This window comes from Mustela erminea, chromosome 3 (genome assembly GCF_009829155.1).
Source record: "Mustela erminea isolate mMusErm1 chromosome 3, mMusErm1.Pri, whole genome shotgun sequence".
Taxonomy (NCBI): domain Eukaryota; kingdom Metazoa; phylum Chordata; class Mammalia; order Carnivora; family Mustelidae; genus Mustela; species Mustela erminea.
The window spans coordinates 75124954-75149638 of NC_045616.1; the positions used below are offsets into that span (position 1 = coordinate 75124954).

General features: G+C 38.8%; 1 protein-coding gene across 1 annotated transcript in view; it reads left to right on the forward strand.

The window, feature by feature from the left end:
- The window catches only part of PDE4D (phosphodiesterase 4D), a 1483850-nt gene that overhangs the window by 193668 nt on the left and 1265497 nt on the right, over nucleotides 1-24685 (forward strand). The window contains exon 3 of the mRNA XM_032334877.1: nucleotides 17523-17598. The gene's annotated coding sequence lies outside the window, so the exon portion shown is untranslated. The remainder of the gene's footprint in view (nucleotides 1-17522; nucleotides 17599-24685) is intronic.

The following is a 24685-nucleotide window of genomic DNA, read 5'->3' on the forward strand; positions in this document are numbered from 1 at the left end:
CATTTATAAATGGCTTCCTGTAAATGTTTGTAAATAGAATCCATTTTTCCAGTTATATGGAAGGCATAGTACAAAGCAGACAGAAGCCAACAAGCTCTGGTAGCAACAGACGCAGGGACTCCAGAGATCCATTCATCCCTCCTCTTTTTATCTTTGGTTATTGGGGGAGTGCCAGAATCACTGGGATCTGAAGCAGAGAAAGTAACACAAATATTTGCAAGAGAGTTAGGTCTCTTCCCCTTCAATGTTCTTTGGACTATGCCAGCCCATTTGCTCTGTGGCCCATTTGCTGTCCCAGCTCTCTGGGGCAGTGATGTAGGCATCCAGGCCATGTGGCTCCTTGTATAGGAGACCACATGGGACAGAGATCATGGACTTTGCAAATGGGGACCAAGATGACCTATCTTGTATAAGCCTGGTGGCAGGGGTGGCCAGAGAGTCAGAACAGAGGATTCAGAAATTTTGATGCTTTAAGATGCTCCCCTGTGGCTATTGAAATGCTTGCAATGAACTTTGCCTAAGGTCTGGAAGGTGATTTATAATAACTATTCTATCCGTTCCCCCCAACCTGAAGAGATGAGCCAGTTAATGTTATTAGCCTATACAACTGCAAGATCATAATTATTAGGTCTGTCCCCTGGGAGCTGGGCTCCGCTGAGTTGTTATGAGGTTAGAAGCAGTTATGAACAGGGGGCACTATTAATCAACTGAGATTAGATATGAGGCATCAGGGGTGCCTGGGTGGCTCAGTGGGTTAAGCCTCTACCTTCAGCTCAGGTCATGGTCTCAGTGTCCTGGGATCGAGCCTCACATCGGGTTCTCTGCTCAGTGGGGAACCTGCTTCCTTCTCTCTCTCTCTGCCCACCTCTTTGCCTACTTGCAATCTCTCTCTGTGTAAAATAAATAAATAAAATCTTTTAAAAAAAAGGATAGGAGGCATCAGAATCTGAATTTTCATGATGGATACAGAACACATTTATATAACCAAGTCTTCAAGAAAATGAAATTGACCAGGTGTTTAGACAATAAGAAAATTCAAACTGATCTTGCCTTTCTATCATACCTGGGGAGGAAAAAGCACGTGGACAGATCCCTACTGGGAAGGAATGATTATATCCAATTAATGGCAGCAAAGGAAGTGTGTGTTGGTTCTGATTTGAGTGTGAGGTGTGAGTCTCTGACTTGATCCTGTGGCCATGACAGGAAGGTGCACCTAGGGGCAGAATTGTTTTGCATGTAGAATTCATGAGGAAATCTTAGCTGGACTTGCTATTGGCCCATTCTGTATTTCCATATGTTCTGTTTTCTCTCTGTTTCCCTTCCCTCTTTTCCATCCGAAGTTACTGTTTCCAGCTAGATAATTCACATCTCGTCATGCTTCTGACTGCTTCACTTTTTCTCGAAGTGCTCTGCTCTGTTTGTAACAGGCTTCTTTATCAGGAGGGTGAAGGTAGAATTCAGACCATCAATGAAATTAGATGGGGAAATTTTTTACCATCATTTTTGTCATGGTATTAGTGAAGTTTAACTTTCTTTTTTCAATTATCAATGTAGATAACAAATCCCAGGGATATTAGCAGGGCCTGTCTATGACTCTGTCATTAATAGAAATCATTGTATCCCCATGTCACATTAGGGTTGTACATATCTTTCTATATAATTTCTGCTCATCATTATGTGAAAATTATCTTTTATTTGGCTAGCTACTAGAACTTATAATTTAATACAATAATAAAATGTATGTTACTGTTTTATGGATTTGTTTTTAAAAAAATATTTTAAATATATAGACGGTTCTGCCACACCCCCAACTATCGTCAGTTCTCCTGAGAGCTCATGGCACTTGTTTAATCTACTTATTTAGAACTTAAAGTCCATTTTGTATTGTTATATATATATATATATTTTTTTAATAGTTTTAAATTTTATTTATTTATTTTTTAAATAAACATATAATATATTTTTATCCCCAGGGGTACAGGTCTGTGAATCGCCAGGTTTACCCACTTCACAGCACTCACCATAGCACATACCCTCCCCAGTGTCCATAACTCCACCCCCCCCAACCCCCTCCCCCCAGCAACCTTCAGTTTGTTTTGTGAGATTAAGAGTCTCTTATGGTTTGTCTCCCTCCCAATCCCATCTTGTTTCATTTATTCTTCTTATGTTCTTTCCCTCGTAACCATACTCTGTGGTTCTTAAATATCGAGACCATATTCTTTTTGTTCTTTAAATTCTTTTTGGAATTTTGGGAATTTATTCTGTAAGTTCTCATTGAATGAATGATCAAAATAGTATTGTTCAGCCAAGATAAGTAGAGGAAATGAGAAACTGCAATAACGGATTTGTTTAGTGTTTTTTGTGGTTAAGGAGGGCTGAGTGTGTGGGGGCAGGACACCCTGGTCTCTGGAGAGCTCAGGAGAGGTGCACAGAGATTAAAGGCCACCATTCATTATGCTTAGTAGATGAATTCCTGGCAAGAGTTTTGACTACTTAGAAGCACTCCTGGGAGAGACTGAGGGACCCTAGCCCCAAAGTCCTGTTCATTTAAAGTAGTCTCTCCTTTGTTTGGTTGAAAATATTGCTGTGTCTAAAGGTAACAGAGTGCACCTGGGTGGCTCAGTTGTTAAGTGTCTGCCTTCGGTTCAGGTTATGAACCCAGGGTCTGGGATCGAGCCCCTCATGGGGCTCCCTGCTCGGCGGGGAGCCTGCTTCTCCCTCTCCTTCTGCTGTTCCCTCTGCTTGTGCAGAATAAAATAAAATCTTTTAAAAAATTTGAAAAATAAAGATAGCAGAGGTAGAGTAGCAGCCTTGGGCACTTTAGACTTTTAAATAATATTTTGCTCCAGTTACATGGTCATAAGTCAGTCCTAGAGTTGGAACCCATATTTGGAACCCTGTGAGCCTCCATGTAGGCTTGTTCGGAGTCCTTATGTTAGGGTAACAAAGCTTGGAGCTAAAGCTACGAAGGAGCCAACACTGCAGCCGAAGCTTCCTACAGACCCACTGTGCCAGTTTTGAACTGAGGCATTATCTGTCCACGGCCATATGCAGTGTGAACGGGCCGCAGATGTACGTCAAGTGAGTGGGAGAAATAACGTTTGGTGGGGAAGGATGACAGTTTTATGGCATTAGTCCTAGGAACCCCAGGTGCATTTCTTCCTCTTTCATGTATTTTAAGATTTCAGCCTTGGGGATGTTTCATCAGGTTAGCATCTGTATCTTAAAGATGAGTCCTGCAATGAATCAGTGAGGAGAGCGAGTCATACGTTGGATCTGGAAGGAGAGAGAAGACTCTTACGGAGAGATCAGTGTAATGAAGCAACTAAAGAGAAGGTCAGGGCTTTCTGTCTTTGCTTTTGACCCTCTATCTCCCTGACCTTACTTACCTGGCCTCAGAGTGAACCTTAACTTGGGCAGGATGCACTGAGCTTTGCACACGCCCCTAGGATGTCAGGACCCTATACAGGGAAACCCTGACATGGGGCATGGGTTATAGTCTCTGGGCTCAGTGTATCCTACCCCTGACTTTTGTTTGTGTCGGGAATTTTTATTTTTCTCTTTCTATTTAATGAATCGTATGTCTCCTTGACAGTCTGTGGCTTCTTTTGTTTAAGTGACTCCTGACTACAGCTATATATGGTCCTGGAATTAGCTGTTGAACAATTTGTTGTTGTGGTTAACTTGGATAGATATATTTTAGATAATTATGTGGCTATCAAGATAGCTGATAATCTGTCAGCTTCTGGATGATGTTGGTATTTTCCTTGAAATTTTGCAGGTTTCATTTCTTGGGCTTTGTCTTAGATTTCTAAAACTTTTCCCACCTTTAAAATTGCCCTTATACAAAGTATGATTAACAGTAGCTGATATTTATTTATATCCACACACTGACTGACAGCAACCGTGGTGAACGAAGTTTATGTAAGACTTTATTTCTTCTTTCCAAAGAATTTTGTGGGATATGCGGAGCAATGAGGAAGAATCTTAAGACCTTGGACTTGTTAGAGATTCAGAGTGAGTTTGAAATACGAAAAGGAAAGAACATGAGTGGAATTCCTATAAAATAGCTGGAGGAGTGGGGTAGCTTAGGGAGGCAGATTGTTGCAGAAACACAGCAAAGGAAGTAGTCTGTTAGAAAGAGTGTTACTTAAAGATGCTTACACTCCTGGAGCTTTTGGCTCTAAATTGTATGGCCCTTAGACTTGAAAAAGAGGGCCCCCTTTCTGGTCCAGCATATTAGAGGGTTTAGCTCCCTTCTGGCCACAATGTTCCCTACTGGGTAAGGATTCTTTGAGGTCAAGGAATAATGTCTTTCCCTTTTATGGATCATGGTTGGGGCATTTGGACTGTAGAATTTCCTGCCCAAATGGTCCTACGCCAAGATGTGGATCATTCCTTCAGAGAGCAGGTTGTACTCCCCACACTGGGTGGCCAAGGGGCAGCTGTTGGCAGGGCCAGGGAACATGGATGGCCGCCAAACCGTGGTGTCTGTCTCTGAGCTTACAAATGTCAGCGAGGTGCGAAGGGTAGGTGGGCAGAGCAGAGACCGGGTGTGGGCTCAGCTTGCTCTGAAACACTAACCGTGGATGCGGAACTTTCCTAGGCGCTGTGTACATGTTATTTCATTCAGTCCTGCAGAACCCTTCAAGGTAGTGTTTTATCATGACATGGGAATGAGGCTGCAGGGAGTTAAGTCACTAGCTCAAGGTTATCGATTTAGTAAGAAGTTGAACCAGGATTTAAATATCAGGTGAGCAAATTCCAAAGTGCATTTGTTTTCACTTCGTGAGCTTGCCTGTTAATAGCACCGTTGCTTTAACGTTTTCTCAGTTCTCCCCAGAGCCTTGGCGTATAATGATATGTGATAAATACTTGTTGAGTATCTGAAACAGTGGAACAAACTATCTGCTCATCCTTCCCAGTGGTGGGTTAGAGAGTACGATTGCGGTATCGGTAAGAAATTCCATGTCAGATGTTGGGAGGGGACGATTCCTTCCTTATCTGTCCGTGCTGTTGCGTGGGTTGATCTTCTGTAGATGCTGTGGACTGCTCAGTTTACTGGGCTTACCGTGCCAACCATCAGTAAATGCTACGTATTTTCTGCTTAGTGTGGACTCCCATGTCCCGGAAAGGATTTTTGTTCAGGGAAAATATTAACACATGCCACGTATGCTGCAGTCCTTTTCCTTATCTCCTTAAGATCACACAAACTCAGAGCGTTCAAGAGAAATTGTCAGAATGCATGCCTCAGCGGGTTTGCTGGCACAGTCCTTTTGTTGGTGAGGCCCCATTCTTGGCTTCCCTGTGCTGGGCTCTTTTACCTGTCTGGCCCCCTGCTGCTCCCTCCTGGAACATTCAGCTGTGGTCTCACTTGGCTTTGTCTTTTCTTATTCCCCTTCTCATCTATCTGATATGCCAAGACCGTTCTCTGCCATTGGCTGAAAGCCTTGGACATTTTCCTAACTTCTGCTATTAACTAGTTGTGGTGGTTTTCCCCATGTGCTGCCATCTGTCCCCTTAATGGTTTTGCTGGTTTATCTGTGTTCCTTGCTAGACGGCAGCCCCACTGGAGGGCAGTCTTTGTGTCTCTGTTGTTGACCGCTGTATCTTCGTATCTAGTGTGATGCTTGGCACACAGAACTTTTTAAATAAATATTCATAGAATAACTGAATAAACTACCATCATAATCGAGGCACTAAATGCCCTTTTCAAAGAAGTTCTTGCATTAAGAAAAGGGTCATCTTGCCCAAATCTCTCAGTGACAAGGACGACATGTCCACCCAAGTGAACTGTTTTCTAAAGCCTGAACTCTGAATCCTAATGCCTACTAAGCGGGGCTAAATTTTCTTGTGCAAGAAGGCTGGTGGCCATTGCTTGAGTTTAGAGAAGAGACCATTCATGATGATGATCATCATTTTAACTTTTGATTATCTTTTTTGTTTTGTTTTATTTTTAAATCACATTTTTATAAGTTATATCATGTTTAACAGAAACAGAGAGAAATACTGAAATCTTGTGTTAAGCATGATGAATTTTCATACAGTGAACTCATACATCTAATATCCATCCAGTTCAAGAAATTGAACATTATCAGCACCCTAGAGATTTTCCTTGTGCCTCCTTCTATTTGCTACCTCCCAAATGGTGACCATATCTGTCCAATTTTTTGATTTTTTACAGCTGGAATCCTTTATTATGCATTCTTTTTCAACTAAATACATTCAGTCAACATTGTGTTTGTGGTCTTATAGTTTTATGTATCAGTAATTGGTTCCTCTTTATTGTTTTATGGTATTCCACTGTATATTTTACATACCACAATTGTTGAATCCATTCTACTATTGATGGATCTTTGGGTTATTTCTAGTTTGGAGCAATAACAAATAATGCTCTTTTATTTATTTTTTAAAATATATTTTTTGGCTCACATGTACACATTTCTTTTGGACATATACTAGGGAATATAATCGACAGGGTGTGGATATGCATTTATTCTGCTTTGGTAGTGTCTTTCAAACAGTTTTCTTTGGTATAAGATTTCTAAACTGGGGTTGAAGAAGACGTAATAACTCTCAGACTTCCCAGGGAGATAGAGAGCTTTTGGAAAAGAATAAGGATGCAGTTGTTTGGTCTGTATGATTTTGTTTGCTGTTAATGCAGTCTAATTTTAAACAACTTAAAAAATGACCTACACCTATAGTTGTAAAGATAGAAGCAGAAGCACAGTGTAGCTCATGGCAAAATTACCTTAGAGCTGCCAGTGGCTGAGAAGTACCTACAAGGTTTTTCATCAGTTCTCTGTGCATCAGTGAGCAAACAGCTGTATATGGGTCGACTTTTTGTTTAAGAATATCACAGTAGCAAATTATAGTACCAGATGGGATGGTAATGCAATATTCTTAAGTTATTTTTTAAAAAATAGGTCCTGGATGGAGTAGTTTAGGGTGCAATGGGGGTCCCATGATTCACTATTTCTCTTACTCTTTAAATTTTCTGATGATCTGTACATGCATTTTTCTGAATGTAGTTGACCAGATTTTAGAAAAAAATACACAGCAAAACTTACTTGGCTGAATTGAACTTTCCAGTGGTACCTTTGATTTTAGACAAGTCTTCCTCTTGTTTTCACTTTTATCCCTATGGGGAGACATAGGCACTTATCAGATGAGTTAAATAAAAAAGAGCATTGATACCAAATGCTGGTATGGTTGTAGATACTGGATAAATTATACGTGGCTAGTGGGAGTGTAAAATGGTACAGCCACTTTGGAATACAATTTAGTAGTTTCTTAAAAATCTAAATTTGTTTGTACACAATCCTGCAACAAATGTACCTCTAGGCATTCATCCCAGAGAAATAAGGACCTCTATGTTCATATGAACCCCTGAACATGGATGTTAATGTAACAGATGTATTTGTAATAGCCTAACAATTGAGGCATCCCAGATAACCAGAATGGTTAAAGAAACTATGGTACGCCTAAACTATCAGACATTACTCAGCAATAGAAAAGGAATGGACTGTTGACAAATACAACCTGGGTGAATTGAGCTGAGTGAAAAAAATTCAATCCCAGAGGGTTTCATATCATGTGATTCAATTTATGTCATATAGTGGAAATGACAAAATTATGAAATGGACAACAGATTAATGTAGTTTAGTGGTAGTTGGCAGGTATTAAGGGGTGGGAGAGAAGTGGGCATGTCTATGAGAGAGCAACATGAAGATTCTGGTGGTGATGAATCTTGACTGTCAATGTCAATATCATGGTTGTGATATTGTTACCTTTGGGGAAAACTGCTTGAAGGACCAACTGGGTCCCTCTGTTTTATTTCTTACAACTGACTATAAGTCTACAATTACTTTGAAATAAAATTAAACAAAAATTATTAATTAAAAAGAGCCAGGGAGTGCTCTTACATTTCTTTCAGGTCATTTCTTCTTTTCATAATTATTTATTCATATCTTAAACCTGATAAATTGTTAACAAAGGAAAGCCACTGTTCCTTGTCTCCCATTAAGGACAGCATTATTCATTGGAATCACCATTTATAAAAATTTCCAGTATTCTTTGTTCATGTTGAATTTCAGAAAGCTGTTAGTTCATATTCTTTGACTGGCAGAGATACCTATAAATCAGGTAGGGAACTTAGATCTGTAGAAGCGGTATATCTGAACTATAGACACACAAATGGAAGGATGGCTCAGCTTTTTTTTTTCTCTTACAATTGGTTTTTCTGGCCCCAAAGAACTTGTCTGACCAGTCATTAATGTCTAAGCAGTGTGCCTATTGTTCAATTCCTGTTTGGCTTAAGTGGCCCAGGGATAAGCTTAGGGAATGGTAGAAGTGATTTAAGGAATGTTAGTGGGAATAAAATGATTTGGAGTTGTTGTGTGTTTGTTTTTAAGGCTTAGGATATAATGTCCCCTCCCTAGTTCTGTGATTCCCCCAGTGCCATGCTTTTTGTTATGTCTATTATGTACTGAGGATCCTTACTATGTTTTTCAGTTTTTTTCCCCTTCATGCATAATACGTGGAATCTTCTAGTCATTGGGTTATCATCTCTGTGGGCTTTCCAGTCTGAGCAAATTCTCTGTAGGTATCATTTTCCTGAGCGCTGTAGTTGAATTTTCTTGGTTTTCCTTTGTTTCTGTGTACATTATTTTGACCTTCCTGCTGACCTAAAGTTTATTGTTGTCTTTGTGGATGCCTGCAGTTTACCAACTTCCCAGAGAAGTTTTGAGGGGTAGCTTGGCACTAGATTATCTCCTTAAAAAGCAAACTTCTCTGTTTGGCCTTTAAGTCAGAGTCTTCTTATTATATTGATAAAAGGCATTTGTGGGGAAGATAGGTAAAATAATTTCCATTAACTATTGACATGTTTGATATGTCAGGTAAACAAAGTGAGATGTGTTTTTTGGCATTCTACTTTAATTACTCTTTCACAAGAGACTTCCACTGTAACAGGAGGAAACTGAAAAGCAGAGGAAAGGAGAAAATGCAAAATAACATTCTTCTGAGTGATGACCAGGGCCACGACCATTAATACATTATCTCATTGAACCTCCCAACACCTTAAGTTGGTGCCTCTTATATCCTTTTTCCAGTTGACGTAATAAGCTCAGGTGCCCATGGTGGCTTTTAGTCAGTGACAGAACCAGAATGTGAACCCCAATTGGCCTAATCTGAAACTCCAAGGTCTTTGATGCTACCTTTTTATTAGATAAAGAGGAGGAAATGGAGGTCTTGTTTTGTGTTCTGGATGTCAGATTGGCTGTGCCAAGAGATCCCATAGGTTTTTTGTTGTTGTTGTTGTTGTTTTAATATGGCAGTTGGCCGAAGGCATCTTAGATTTTCACACTGAGAAAGGTCACTGAGGTTAAAGGTGAAGTCTAAATTACCCACACGGGAGTGCAATTGAGCATAAGTCTCTGAACCACTGATCTACCTGATGTGACTTAAGAAATGTTGTCAGGCAAAACAGGAAAAAAATATACAGTGGAAAAAAGACAGTCTCTTCAATAAATGGTGCTGGGAAAACTGGACAGCTATATGTAGAAGAATGAAACTTGACCATTCTCTTACACCGTACACAAAGATAAACTCAAAATGGGTAAAAGACCTCAACGTGAGACAGGAATCCATCAGAGTCCTAAAGGAGAACATAGGCAGTAACCTCTTCGATATCAGCCACAGCAACTTCTTTCAAGATATGTCTCTAAAGGCAAAGGAAACAAAAGCGAAAATGAACTTTTGGGACTTCATCAAGATCAAAAGCTTCTGCACAGCAAAGGAAACAGTCAGCAAAACAAAGAAGCAACCCACAGAATGGGAGAAGATATTTGCAAATGACAGTACAGACAAAAGGTTGATATCCAGGATCTATAAAGAACTCCTCAAACTCAACACACACAAATCAGGCAATCATATAAAAAAACGGGCAGAAGATATGAACAGACATTTCTCCAATGAAGACACACAAATGACTATCAGACACATGAAAAAATGTTCATCATCACTAGCCATCAGGGAGATTCAAATTAAAACCACATTGAGATACCACCTTACACCAGTTAGAATGGCCAAAATTAACAAGACAGGAAACAACATGTGTTGGAGAGGATGTGGAGAAAGGGGAACCCTCTTACGCGTTGGTGGGAATGCAAGTTGGTGCAGCCACTTTGGAAAACAGTGTGGAGATTCCTCAAGAAATTAAAATTAGAGCTTCCCTATGACCCTGCCATTGCACTACTGGGTATTTACCCCAAAGATACAGATGTAGTGAAAAGAAGGGCCATCTGTACCCCAATGTTTATAGCAGCAATGGCCACAGTCACCAATGGAGAAGGAAGATGTGGTCCATATACACTATGAAGTATTATGCCTCCATCAGAAAGGATGAATACCCAACTTTTGTAGCAACATGGACGGGACTGGAAGAGATTATGCTGAGTGAAATAAGTCAAGCAGAGAGAGTCAATTATCATGTGGTTTCACTTATTTGTGGAGCATAACAAATAGCATGGAGGACAAGAGGAGATGGAGAGGAGAAGGGAGTTGAAGGAAATTGGAAGGGGAGGTGAAACATGAGAGACTATGGACTCTGAAAAACAATTTGAGGGTTTTGAAGGGGCGGGGGGGGGGAGGTTGGGGGAACCAGGTGGTGGGTTTTGGAGAGGGCACGGATTGCAATGAATACCCTTACACTGAAAAGAAATTAAAAAAAAAAAAAAAAGAAAGAAATGTCAGGGCTTCAACCTCCTCACAAATATCTCTTCTCATCCTTGTCATTGTGATTCATTATCCAACTGCCTCTTGCTCCCATGTGTCATAAAATTCGCAGCATTCGAGTTGTTAGTGGTTCATAAAAAACTGAGACTTGTGGCTTCTCAAGGCCTCTTGGCTCCTTTGTTTCCTTAGACTATTTTTCACACCGGATGAAGTCACCCACAAGTATCCTTTTGCTATTGGCTTGTGTCTTGACTGTATCAGTGTTGATATTCTAGTTGTAATATTGTACTAGAGTTTCATTAAGATGTTGCCATTGGGGGAAACTGGGTCAAGGGTACAGTGCATCTTTCTATAGTATTTCTTGTATAATTGTATGTGAATCTACAGTTCATCAGATGAGTTATTAGTTCCTTATAAGCTGGACTTCTGGATGTTGAGTTCCCTCAGTTACACATGGGGAGGTGCGAAATAGGAACGTGGTGATCCTAAACACTGTCCCATTAGGAGAGCATCCTGAGGAAATGTGATCAGGCAAGTAACACAGAGGGAGTGTGAAGTCACTGTAAAATCATAAAAAGTGTATACACTTGAGGAACATTTAAATTTTTTTCCATTTTCAGAACAGAATTTATTTTCTCCAGATCACAATATTCTCACCATGGGCTCTCAGTTTCTCTTTGGCCTTGAGAGCATCATTTTGCCTTTCATTTTTTCCATTTCTTCCATCTGTATAGTGATATAATTTTTATTGGGAAATAACCATGCCAAGAGTATTTTGAAGCAGTGAGAAAGCATACTATTGTGCAGGTGAAACAAATACAAATTGAATTTCGTGTTCTAATGTGGTGTACATTCAGATGGCTCTAACATACATTAATATGTTATTATTACTACTAGAGTAGTAGTGTAGATAACTTATACTTCTGCACACAAATCTGAAATATTTGTTTGCTGTCTTGTGACTGCTTCTGCAAATTTTCCTTCATGGCAACTTTTTTGTTCTTGAAGTTGGTTTTAAATAATTGCTAATCTGTAAACTTTATTTTGAGGTTGAGTAGGAAAGGTAGGTAATTATGGAGTTTAAGTGTTGGGAATACTCAAGGAAGTATCTAAAGGAAACCTTTAGATTTGATTGTAAGGAGGGTTGGCATGAATGCTTATTGGTCTTCTCTGAATCATTATTTTTCCCTTCCACATCTCAGCTGAGTTGTTACATCATAGTATTACATTTAGTATTGGATAGTAATACATTTATAATATATAGTATTACATTTAGTAATATATTACATAGTATTACATTTAATACATTACATGTATTATTTAGTAATACATAATATTACATTATATTATTACAATACATAGTACTACATTTACATCATAGTATTACATTTAGTATTACATCATAGTAATACATAATGTTACATAGTATTGCACAAGGCATGTGGTGGCATACAGTGCCATATGCGAGATGAGGTGTTAGTTAGGATGGTATTCCAGGTTGTCTCAGGGGTCCCTGGTGGTGGTCTTGTTGTGGGGGATCAATCCCAATGTCATTCTGTAGACCACATTGTCCCTTAACAGGTATGCTGGCAGGTAAGGCTATGTGAGTGAGACCACATATAGAGGTGGTCTTAGAGTCTTAGAGGTGGCTCAAGGTACCTTGTTTACTTACTTGAAAATAATAGCCTCCGTTAGTATACCTTAGGGGCATCCCGAGGTTTGGCTGCGAAACTAGGTTTTATAAGGATTATCTAGCTTAATTCTGAGGTTAGGTATTATTAACCCCATTTTATACTGACTTAGCAAAACTAAGCAGTTGGTCTAAGCTCATACAATTAGCAAATGAAAGAATGAGGATTTGAGTCTGGAGAGCTAATTCCACAGCCTGAACACTGGATCTATTTTTATGTAAGAAACTGAGTGGAGGTTAATCCTTCTTTCAACAGGTACTTTTTGAGTACCCGTCATCTTTTAGGCTCTGTTCTGGGTCTTGTAGATACAAAAGCCAGTGAATAGGATTCCTGAAGTAGAGGTGCTCCTAGTTTAAGGACAGATATTCAGTACATTGTGAAAAAAAAAATGACAAAATGTGTAGCTAAAAATGTATTACAATTGTGAGGACATTTAAAGTATTTTAAAGATAGCCTAGCTCTGCGGACAATATCGTAAATAGTTCATTTATTCATTTGCCCATTCATTCAACAAATATAATATTGAGTGTTTACAGTGGGCTGGGTGCCATGCTAAACGCTCAGAAAAGGGTGGGGAAGGGAACAGAGGAGGTGACTGCTCTCATAGACCTTACTTACCATCTGGCAGGTGGGGAGGAGGTAGACACTTTGTCACATGTTCCCAGAAATTAATAGACAGTTGGAAGTGACATGCACCATGATAGGGAAATGATGCTGTAAGAGGGAGTAATAATGTTTGTTCTTGTCAGGGACATCTTCCCTCAGAGCGGAGGTCTGAGGGTAAATAAGCATTAACTGGGAAGGGTTTGGAGAAGGCAAAGCCTCTGTGGCAGCTCTGGACACTGAAAATTCCAGGTACCGAATGAATGCAGGGTGACCTGGGGTGAAAGAGAGTGGATGGGTAGAGAGCCTGAAGACTCAGATGCTAGATGAGACCAGAGAGATAGTCAGAGGAGATGAAGTAAGGCCTTGGGTCATTTTAAAGGCCTTTGATCCTATGGCAAAGGACAGTCATTGAAAAGACGTGAGTGACAAAGATTTGTGATTTAAAAACACAGTTCTTATTAGCTCAGGACACAGGACTGGCATGCAGGCAAGATCTCTACCTGGGGAGGATCAGTAGAAAATTACAGAGGCCACAAGGTCTGATATCATAGAGCCTGGACTAATGTGGTAGTGGAAAGATGGAGAGAAGTGGTTGAGTTACATTGTTAAATGGCCAGAAATCTGTGATAGATTGAAAGTAGCATCAGGAGAAGAGAAGTGAGTTTCTTCAATCTGATGGCTACTGGCACCGTTTACTAGGATAAGGACACTGGAAGCAGATCAGATTTGAGAGAGAGATTTCAAGTTTAACTTTGAACTCATTGTGGGGTGACTTTGAGAGAGACAAGCAGAAACCTCAGGTTGGCATTTAAATCTGTATTTGTGGCCCCTGGAGGAGAGATCTGTACTGGAGATAGACCTGTCTGTGTCCTAAGTGTGCAGGTGATACATGATATCATGCCTGTGGGTACCACTGCCTCAAGAGACACTAAGAAGTGATAAGAAAAGAGAGCCTTAGAACCAAGCCTTGAGGGACTTCATTTCATGGCTGTGTGAAGAAAGATCAACCCGCAAAGGAGAACATCACAAAAGAGGAGGGAAAAGGCTGGAGTTAAGAAAACAAAGGGAAGCTATGCTCTGATAAAGGTGGGGTGACCAGCAATCTGAAAGGCATCTTCAATGATGTGGGTTTGAAACAGTCCTTGGAGTTCCGGCCACGGAAGTCTTTGGTGTTCTTAGCAAGAGCTGTTGTGTGGGAAAATGAGGGGAAAGATGGCTTAGAGCAGGGTGAGGAGTGAGTCAGGGCTGTGAAATTGGATACAGCCAGAATAGACAAGTCTTCTGAGAATAGCAAATAGGGCACATAGGATTTGGGGAAGGTTTTTATATAAGATGGAAGAGACTTCAGTATGTTTGAAAGTCAACAGTAAAGATTTAATTGATAGGAGGGAGCTGGCAGATATTCTCAAGGGAAAAAGGATAATGAAGTAGCGTTGGCTCTTGAGAAGGGGAGTAGGCAGGGAAGGATTTGTAGCAATATCCACGTTTGGATGCTTTGTATGAAGAGGAGGAGGGAGTTCCTCTTCTAGGGATCTGATTTCTCTGCAAAATGATGCTATCTTTGTATGTGATGGAGCAGGAGGGAGAGGTAGAGATGTGAGGAGAGCTAAGAAAGTTTGAAACATGGTAGTTATTGTGAAGAGTGGGTGTGAGTTGTCTTAAGGAAAAACGTGGAATTCCTAGCACTGCAGATGCCTGTTCTCCGGAAGTTTGGGAACATTCGTTGTTTTCTGCTTAGGCAAATAATCCATGGTGTATCCATGTTTTCCGAAAAATCCAAGCTAGTAACATCCATTAAGTAAGAGCAAAGTATGTGAAAAAGGTGGGAACTCTTTTAAAAAGTGATTCTTTACAGACTGGGAAAGCTGAAAGGAAAATAATCTTTTGAGAATATGTAAATTTGTAAAGATCTCTACTTATTAAGTGAGATGACTGAGGAGGGAAACAAAGGTCCTTTTCCCTATGAGGACAATTGAACAAATTCATCTTGTTTAAATACTGGGGCTTGGGGTGAATCAAGCATTCGAGGTTATTTTTGAAAGGATAGCAGAATTTACATGGAAAGGTGTGTTTAGATTGCTGGATTTTCATTTTCTCTTGTTGATCCACTGGTGGTCTTTGTGATGTTTCCATCCACTCAAGGTGAATGGATGTTTCTTTAAATCTGAGGCTAACTCAGCAAATGGAGGCTCATTTTCTAAAAGGTAATTTGGCTGAAGAAGACAAGGGACAGGCATCTGGAGATTAGAATTTTTTTTTTTTTTTTTTTAATGAATTGGCCTCAGTAAGCTATAGAAGTTGCCTAACTGTGAAATTCTGAATTTCCTGTGTATGGGAAATGTTACCAGCTATGCTGATGGGAGCCTAGGGGGACACACAGAGGGATTATTTCCCCTTTTGAAGAATTTTTTGTTTACCTGGGGAGAGAATGTATCCATATGAAAACTATTAAAAAGACCATAAGTATGCTGACAAAGGCAGGTGTTTAAAGAGGTGAGCAAAGGCTCAGAGTGAGAGAAGGGAGGGATGACAGAAAGACTTCATTAAGGAAGATGTCAGAAGAAGAAGAAGATCAGAGAGGTCAGCAAGAGCAAGGTTCAGAACTACTGACGGCTTCTAACGTACTTCACAGGAGAGTATAGAAAAGCACACAGGAGATTTTAAGGACCGTGCCTGGAAGTGACACATAATATTTCTGTCCTATGCTGTTGACTGGAAGTCAGTCACACAGTCCCACCTAGCTGTAAGGATGACTGGGAAATACAGTGTAAATCTGTTCTGGGAAGGAAACGTGAATGTGTTGGGCATCTAGCCGATCTTGGCTGCATGCCCATTGGAGCGTCACAGAAGTTTCAGTCTCTGCGTCTCATTCATGACTCTTCAGTCTGCTTTAAGCCCTCCTTCTCCCAAGCTGGACCACTTTCATTACCACCAGTTTTACTCATATGTCATCGTTCCCAAACCAGCTACCAACGTGGCTGTCATTTTAAGCAAACATTCGTATTTCCTATTGTTCTTCTCTCAAAGGGAGGGAGAGTGTTGGGAAGACCTCACATTGAAAGGTAGATAATAGAAGTCCCCAAAGAGCATTTGAAGAAGGAAAGAGGTCTTTGTGATGCCATTTCAATATGGCTGCTGGATCAAGCAATAGTGTTTATGTACTATTTTTACCTACTTCTCCTAGAGGAAGCAAGACACATACAACTCACAAATCAACCAGTTCATTTCTGTAAAATCCCCAAATGAATTCCAAGGGGAAGTGCTCTTAAATGGTATTACTTTTGTATCAGATTATGCATTTAAATGGGAAAAAAAAGCCTCAAGGATTTCCACAGGAAAACCTGTTTATTGTAATGCTAACCAGTCTACCTGTCTTACATGTTGTCTGATGTGTTTTTGTTCAGTAATGTAGACAGTAATGAACATGATTATATGAATAAGCGAGTAAGCACTGCTGTGTGGAACTACAGTTTGTCACCTCCCGCTTTCAGCTGCATTAGACATGGTACTGATACCTTGTCATCTCAGCATATCCCAGTGACCTCAGAGGCCCTGATGTTTTCTTCTAATGGACTATGTGATCTGTACAATTTTTTCTTTTTACTTTTTCTTTTTTTTAAAAGATTTTATTTATTTATTTGACAGACAGAGATCACAAGTAGGCAGAGAGGCAGGCAGAGAGAGGGGGAAGCAGGCTCCCTGCTGAGCAGACAGCCTGATGCAGGGCTCGATGCCAGGACCCTGGGATCATGACCTGAGCTGAAGGCAGAGGCTTTAACCCACTGACACCCAGGTGCCTCTCTTTTTTGTTTTTCTGTTGCAATATTTGTGCTTTGGATATTCTCTGTTAAGAGATAGAATCCCAAGCAGGTAAGCATCTTATCAACCAAATGATTGAAAATAATTTATTTCTAAATTCCTCAAAAAAGAGAAAAAGCTGACAGATCTACCTCTATCTAAAATATCAGTATGCCCACCTATTTCAAATATTTTTTTCCTAAATCGAGTTTTTAATATCAAGGTCTCAGGATCCACTGTCTTCCATAGTTTTTGTTCAGTTGTTGATGTCTATGTTCATTGCAAACAGTGACTATCACACTTCTATTTTTCTATAAACGTGGCTACTCTTGGGTGTTGAAGTTGTAAGAAACAGAATTCATTGTAATTATAATTCACATCTGTTTTCCTTTTGGAATTCCTTTTTTTCTTGTGCTTGGATTGTCTCTCAGAGAAGATATCAGAGGCATACACATTTACTGTTTTGGGCATTTGTGACTTTTTTTTGATGGATCCCCCATTACAAGGTTTAAGTGTTATTAACAGATTCTCATCAAGAACTTTAGAATAAATAAAATAGTGAGTATCCAGGCAGAAAGCCAGGTACTTTTCAAGATCAATATGTTTATAATATATATGGTGGCATAAACACAGAGATAGGATATATAACTATTCCACTTGGTTGACGTTTACTGTATTATTTTCTTACAGGGAAGAGTTTGAACGTAGCTGCATCACTGAGAGGAAGGACAGATGAATATTGGGGGTAAATGGTGGCAGTGCTAGGGTAAGTTTGTTATCCAGAAAAGAAGACTAAAAGCCAAGGGGATTTAAAAAATCCCTCAGCTTTGCCACAGGGCATTTATTCTGCTATCTGAATTATCTTTGGCACCTGGGAGGAAAAGATTTCTGTAAAGTGCAGATGCAGTTTTTCTTCCTTGGCTTTTCCCAGTAATAACATAATTATGAACCATGCTGAGGTAGGGTACAACATTCATTGGAGAGCATCCTAAATTGCACTTTGAATGCATTTTTTGCCTGTGAGGCATTATTTAGAAACACAAGTCTTTGTGGCATTTCTGGCTTTTCTTTTTATTTGATGGGCTGATAATCTTATAATGGCATTAGTTTTGTGACCAGTTACCAGAGATTTGTTGCTATTATTTATTTATTTATTTATTTATTTAGTGAATTGGTCTACCCTTCAATGTCCACAGCAAGCTTAAAAACAGTTCTGGAAGGGCATGGGATAGAATATTTGGAAACTTCCAGTCCTAGGTCTTCAGTACTGCAGAATTCAGTGAGGAATGTTGGAAATTTCTCAAAATAAAAGTCATTTAAATTCAGTCTCCGAAAAAGTTCTATTATAGAACATATTGAAAAAGAGAAGTTAGTTGGGAAATCAAACATGATAGAAATTGGTTACAATCGGGCTTTTGGTTGTAGAAGCATTTCTTGTATGTCAAGGTGGAATTTGTATTCTCTCTTTCCCTATGGCACTCTATTCCTATTTTTCTACATAAATGGAGAGTAGAAATATGTCTAGTTTTTAAATGCCACAAAAATAACCAATCACCCGTGAATAAGAAACTTTTGTAGATTTTTTACTCTTCTTGCTATAGTGTTGGTTAATTTTGGGACAATGTGAAGATTCCTTTTTTTTTTTTTTTTTAATTTAGTGTGACTAAATTAAAGGAACAGTGGGAAATGAAAGAATGGGGTAGACTAGCAAGTGCAGATGGAGTTCATGCATGTGCATAAACTGATTGTCACTCTCAGTGAGCTATTTAGTTTCAAATGTTTGGTCTGGATGAATTTGGAGGCTAACATCTCGGCCCTCTGCCTCTTCCCTTGTGACCTGAGTACTTGCTAGACATGTACGTGATGGTCTACTTTGTAACTTGTGATTAATATATAGGTTCCTCAGTGCTTTGAAATGCCTCACATTTTCTCATGCTAAAATTTTATACTATGCATGTTTAGCATAGGCATTTTTGGGCAAATGATTTTTCTCTCTCAGTCATTTCTCTGTCTTGTCCAGAGCTAATATCCTGTCTTCATTGCTGTAAGTTCTAACGTATTTGATTATTTAGAATGGATTAACTCCTGTTGTTCTTTCCCCTTTGATATTTTAAGAAAAATAGGGGTGCCTGGGTGGCTCTGTCGAGTGAGTGTCTGTCTCTTATTTAGGCTCAGGTCAGGACCTCAGGGTATTGGGATGGAGCCCCTCCCCCCCACCCACCCCATGGGCCTCTGTGCTCAGCAAGGAGTCTGCTTTGGGATTCTCTCCCTCTGCGCACCTCCTCTCCCCTATGTGCACACATAGGCATTCTCTCTTTCTCTCAAATAAATAAATAAATCATAAAAAAAGAAAAGAAAAAGAATTACAATGGAAAATAATAATTCTGTCTCTGTCTCATTATATCAAGTGAGTAGTAAGTAACTCTTATTTAGTTGTGACTTTTGAAAGAATGTAGTCTTAGATTCATTTTTTACTTCCATTTTCATTTTGATAAAAGTGAGGTAAGTGTATCTTTAAAAATAATCATTGGGACGCCTGGGAGGCTCAGTTGGACGACTGCTTTTGGCTCAGGTCATGATCCCGGAGTCCTGGGATCAAGTCCCGCATCGGCTCCCAGCTCCACAGGGAGTCTACTTCTCCCTCTGACCTTCTCCTCGCTCATGCTCTCTCTCACTGCCTCTCTCTCAAATAAATAAATAAAATCTTTAATAAATAAATAAATAAATAAATAAATAAATAATAATCATTGTCAGGTTTGGTATCAGGTTTATAATAGCTATGTAAATGGGGTATGGTAGCTTTTCATGTTGATCTATGTTGTGAGAAGTGTAATTTTGAAATAATTTGTTTTGTAAACAGTTTGAACCTAGTTCCTTTTCTAAAGGTAGGTATTCTAAGAGCTTTTCCTGCTATATATGTGTTTGATTATATTCTTGTTACTATTTCTTTCTTAGATCACTTTTATTAATTTATATTTTCTTTCATTATTGTCACTGCATCAGGACTATGTTAATCAGAACAGAATTGTATATAGTATTCTTTTATGATATTCATCTTACTTGGCCTTATCTACCTAGTAATTTTTAATGAAATTTGAATTTTCTGTTTCTTACTTAGCCTTTGTGAATTTTAGTTAAGTTGTTGAACTTTTTTCTGCTTTTATTTGATTAATTAACTTTTCCTATCTTTAGGGTTATTTTATGATTTTTTTGGAGTTCACTAAATGAATAACTAGTCTACTCTTTTTATTGATTCATTCCTGCTACTTTTCTTAGAATTATTTTATTGACCTTTACCAAAATCCTTTAGCTTATTGAGTTGAATATCTTGTTCTTTTTATTTTCATTCTCTTTTTTAAATGAGAACCCTAAATACCAAGAGTTTTTGCCCATCTGAGTTCATCTTTTACCACACATTGTCAGCTTTTATATATATTTCTTAGTTATTTTTAATATTAAAAAAGCTCATAATTATAATTTTGATTTCTTTAGTCTATGCCATTTAGGTATGTTTTATTTTAAAGTATTTTTGACTTTGTGTTTTTATTTTAGGGTTCTGTTCTAATGCTAACTTCCATTGTGTTTGTGTGTATGTGTTTCACATACTTCAGCGTTTTGGTATACTTAATTCCTACATTTTGTAACTGCGTATGTGTTTCACATACTTTGGCAGATGGTACACTTAATTCCTACATTTTACAACTTGGATATTTTTAACTGCCCCTAATATAGGATCTTTTTTTTCTTTTCTTTCAGCCTTACTGAGGTATAATTGACAACATTGTAATATATTCAAAGTGTACAGTGTTGTGATGATTTGTATACATTGTACAAGGACTCTCTTAAGTTAATTAACACATCTGTACCTCACATACTTACTTTTTCATGTTCGAGAACACTTGTCTACTCTTAGCAAAATATGATTATTTGATACACTGTTATCAGCTGTATTTACCATCCTATAATTAGATCTTTGGACCTCATTCATTTTAGAACTGAAAGTTTGTACCTTTTTATCATCCTCTCCCCATATTTTCCACTTCTCAGCCTCTGGCAACTACCATTCTCCTTCCAGTTTCTGTAAGTTTGTTTTTTTTTTTTTTTTAAGATGCCACATATACATGATAATATGTAGTATCTGCCTTCCCCTCTCCAGCTATTTTACCTAGCATAATTGCCTTCACGTTGTTGCTAATAGCAGGCTTTCTTTTTAGAGGTGAATAATATTTCTCTCTCTCTCTCTCTCTCTCTCTCTCTCTCTCTGTGTGTGTTAGAGAGAGAGAGAGAGAGAGAGAGAGAATGTGTTATCCATCCATCTGTTGACAGGCACTTTGAATGTTTCTAAACCTTGGTTAGCGTGAATAATACCACAGTGAAAATAGATGTACATACATCTTTTTGAGGTAACAACCTCATTTCCTTTGGATATGTACTGAGAAGTGGAGTTGCTGGATCATACAGTAGTTCTAGTGTAAATATTTTGAGGAACTTCCATAGCGTTTTCCACAGTGTGTGCACAAAATTATATCCCCACCAACAATGTATAGGGTTCTCTCTTCTCTACATTTTTGCCAGCATTTATTTCTCTGTATTTTCTTTCTTTCTTTTTTTTTTTTTTTTGAGAATATATACTCTATCAGGTTGATGTGATATGTTATTGTGCTGTGATTGACATTTCCCTGATGATTAGTGATTTCAAGAACATTTTCACGTTCCTGTTGGCCATTGCAGGTCTTCTTTGGAAAAAGACTTCTTATTCAAGTCTTTTTCCTGTTAAAAAAAATTATTTATTTGAGAGAGAGAGTTTGTGGGGTGTGGGGCAGAAGGAGAGGGAGAGAGAATCTTAAGCAGACTCTCTGCTGAGCATAGAGCCTGAGCTGGGGCTTGATCCTGTGACCCTCAGATCATGGCCTGGGCCAAAACCAAGAGTCAAAGGCTTAACCACTTGCATCACCTATGTGCCCTGTGTTTTGTCCATTTTTAAACTGGGATATTTATTATTTGATTTTGTTTTGCTGTTGAGTTATATGAGTTCTCTATATATTTTAGATATTACCCCTTATCACATATATGGTTTACAAATATTTTCTCCCATTTTATAATTTACCCTTTCATTTTGTGGATTTTTTTTTTCTTTGCAGAAGCTTTTTAGTTTGATGTAGCTCCCACTTCTTGATTTTTGCTTTTCTTTGCTCGTGCTTTTGCTCTTATATCTAAAAAATCCTTGCCAAGACCAATGTCAGGGAGAATTTTTCCTATGTTTCTTTCAGGAGTTTCAAAGTTTCAGGTCTTACATTAAATTTTTAATGTATTCTGAATTAATTTTTGTGCATGGGGGTAATATATTTGCATAGTTTCATCATTTTGCATGTGAATATCAAGTTTTCCCAGCCTCATTTGTTGACTTAACTTTCTCATTGAATATTCTTGGCTCTTTTGCCAAGATGTTAGTTGACATATTATGTTAGTTGACATATATGCATGGGTTTATTTCTGGGTTTTTTATTCTACTCCATTGGTTTTGTGTCTTTTTTTTTTTTTTATGTCAGTACCATACTGTTTTGATTGTGATAGCTTTGTAATATAGTTTGAAATCAGGAGGTGTAATGCTTTCATGTCTGTTCTTCTTTCTCAGAATTGCTTTGGCAATTGTCTCCTCATCCTGCAGAATCAGATCAGCTCTCTGTTGTGCTTGCTGGCTGGCTGCAAAGCCTCATTCTCAGCACCCTCCCTTTTGGGAGCACACATAGGAGCTTGCTGTGGGATGGGAGTGTATGTGGGTTAGATCTGAGGAGCTTTGGGGGTGCTGGTGGTTCAGTTGGAGGCTTTATGGGTGAGGCATTCCTAGCTGCTCATGGATGGGCTTCCAGATAAGAGTCTGTAAGTGGTGTTAGGACCTTTGATACATTTGATCAGAGCTCTCCCTTGTCACTCTGGCCTGCCAGCCACTGCCGACCCCCAGTGGTGCAATTCACATCTCAGTATTTTGGATGGGGTTAGAAAGACGTGGGTCACTTTGACAGCATCTTGCACAGCTGGCAAAGCAGGTGCTCACTTATATGTTGGCAAAGCAGGTGCTCACTTATATGTTGTTACATTGGTCTATGGGAGAGCTCATGGGCTGAGAAAATCTCTCATGACCTGGGGCCATGCTCAGGGAGCACTGGGGGGAGTAGTGATGTGGGGGAGATAAAACTATTCCTCTAACCCCTTCAGTGCATCCAGTCTCTAATTTTTTTTTTTTTCCCTCCAACTGTGTGCTTGAACTTCTCCACTGGACTCCCAGATTTTCACAAAGGTTCTTTCGTTCCTGGTGATTATCAAAATTGGTGTTCCTTTGGGGGAAGACTATAGAAAGGTCTTATTCGGCCATGTTGATGATGTCACCACAACTAGCATATTTGATTCTTTTTTGTAGGCGTGTTGAATCTTGCCTAACATCTTGCAGAATTTTCCCCCTATATTTACTAGTCTAAAAAATGTCAGATATTTTACAGTATAGGTCTTTACTCATTTATATTTTTCCTGAAGCAATGTAACTGTTCTTTCTGAAATTTAAAAGGTTTTCTAAGACTGTATTTTTCATGGTGGTTTCTATTTCTCTGGGATGTCTTCTAGAAACACTGATTAATGTTGGTTAACTCCCTGATCTCTGTTTTTCTACTTCTTTTCTACTGTGGTTTCCATTTTCTTTCTCCCTCTGAGATCTTCTATAACCATTAAATAGTGATTAAATTTACCACCTTCGGCATCAATTCTTATACTCTGTTTTTTTAGTTTCTTTGTGATTTTTTAAAAAAATAATACGCTTTCTTCTTATTTCACACTATTGCCTTTTTATCTTGCCTAGAATTCTGTACATTTCATCCTGTTTCCTTTCACAGAGGCCATGTTGCTTTGTCCAAAATAAGAATATAAGAATGTCAAATTGTTTTCTGAAATTTTCTTTTGAATTCTGTAATTAGATTTTTCAGAGGTTTGCTTTGAATTTTAAAAACTGTATTCTCTTCCCCTTAAAAATGCTTAAAAATGGGGCACCTGGGTAGGTCAGTGGGTTAAAGACTCTGCCTTCAGCTCAGGTAATGATCCCAGGGTCCTGGGATGGAGCCCCGCATGTGGCTCTCTGCTCAGCAGGGGGCCTGCTTCCTCCTCTCTCTCTGCCTGACTCTCTGCCTACTTGTGATCTCTATCTGTCAAATAAATAAATAAAATCCTTTAAAAAATGCTTAAAAATATCTTTTTCTATGTAGTTTTGAGTGATGCCATGAGGATACATACACAGGGTGAATGGATTTTTCTTTTTCCAGATCCTTTTCTACCATAATGGCAGTGAAAACTTCCATGTTCAGTCTATAATTTAGTAGACATTATTTCCATTTTAATTACCATTTCCTGGCAGTCTTTATTTAAGATACCTCCTCTCAGTTGTAGTTCGAGTTTCTTTCAACTCCCATGGTCTGATTCTTTGGTGCTCCAAAAAGAAATGTTTCATGGCATCCTGAATCCCAGATTAATATAACAGAATTGCATTGTTTTTGAATCCACCGTAATATATTCCAAATGTCTTCCATCTATGTGGTATATTTTTCTTATTGTGATAGATGACACAATTAGAGAACAAGAATTTCCTTTACACCATTGACTACAAAGGTCACACAGGTAGAAAATGAAAGGATCAGGCAATTTGCACAAATCATCCTCACTGTTAGATACATTAACAAGAAAATGTAATTGAATTGCATGTATTAAAGAGATGATACCATTCAACAAATTGTTCTTAATAGAGGAGAAAGATGATATGTGAGCTAAAATTGACATGAAAAACACAGGAAGAAGTTGGGGGTTGGAGTGGG